Here is a 542-nt window from a genome sequence, read left to right on the forward strand (position 1 = left end):
TCGTTGCTGTGCCCCGCCCCAGGCAGGCTGCGAGTGCCTGCAGCGTCAGGCACTGGGCGTGGGGCAGGGGAGGGGCCGCTTCCCTCCCTGTGCTCAGCTTCTCCCTGGGCTCCTTCCCTGCATGGAGAAAAGTGGCCCCTTGCCCGCCCCATGGCCAGTGCTCCGCGCTGCAGGCGATTGCAGCCCACGCAGGGCTGTCCGGAGCAGGCACAGGCAGCCCCAGGCAGGCTGTGAGCGGCTGCAGCATGGGGCACCAGGCGTGGGGCGGGGAGGGGCTGCTTTCTCCACCCCCAGGCTGGCAGTGGTTTGGGTTACAAGCTGATGCTGAGCGTGGGGAAAAGTGGCCCCTCGCCTGCCCCATGGCCAGCACCCCGCACTGCAGCCGCTTGCAACATGCGTGAGATTGCCTGTGTCTGCTCCAGACAGCCCCACACGGGCTGCGAGCACCTGTAGTACGGGGCGCCAGCCATGGAGCAGGTGAGGGGCCGCTTTTCCCTACGCTCAGCACCAGCTTCTTCCCTGCCGGGGAACAGGGGGGTGGG

At 68.6% G+C, this 542-nt stretch overlaps 1 protein-coding gene across 1 annotated transcript in view; it reads right to left on the reverse strand.

The window, feature by feature from the left end:
* Positions 1-542, reverse strand: part of KMT2C (lysine methyltransferase 2C) — a 282,429-nt gene that overhangs the window by 21,911 nt on the left and 259,976 nt on the right.

Source organism: Alligator sinensis, unplaced genomic scaffold (genome assembly GCF_000455745.1).
Source record: "Alligator sinensis unplaced genomic scaffold, ASM45574v1 scaffold599_1, whole genome shotgun sequence".
NCBI classification, from domain to species: domain Eukaryota; kingdom Metazoa; phylum Chordata; order Crocodylia; family Alligatoridae; genus Alligator; species Alligator sinensis.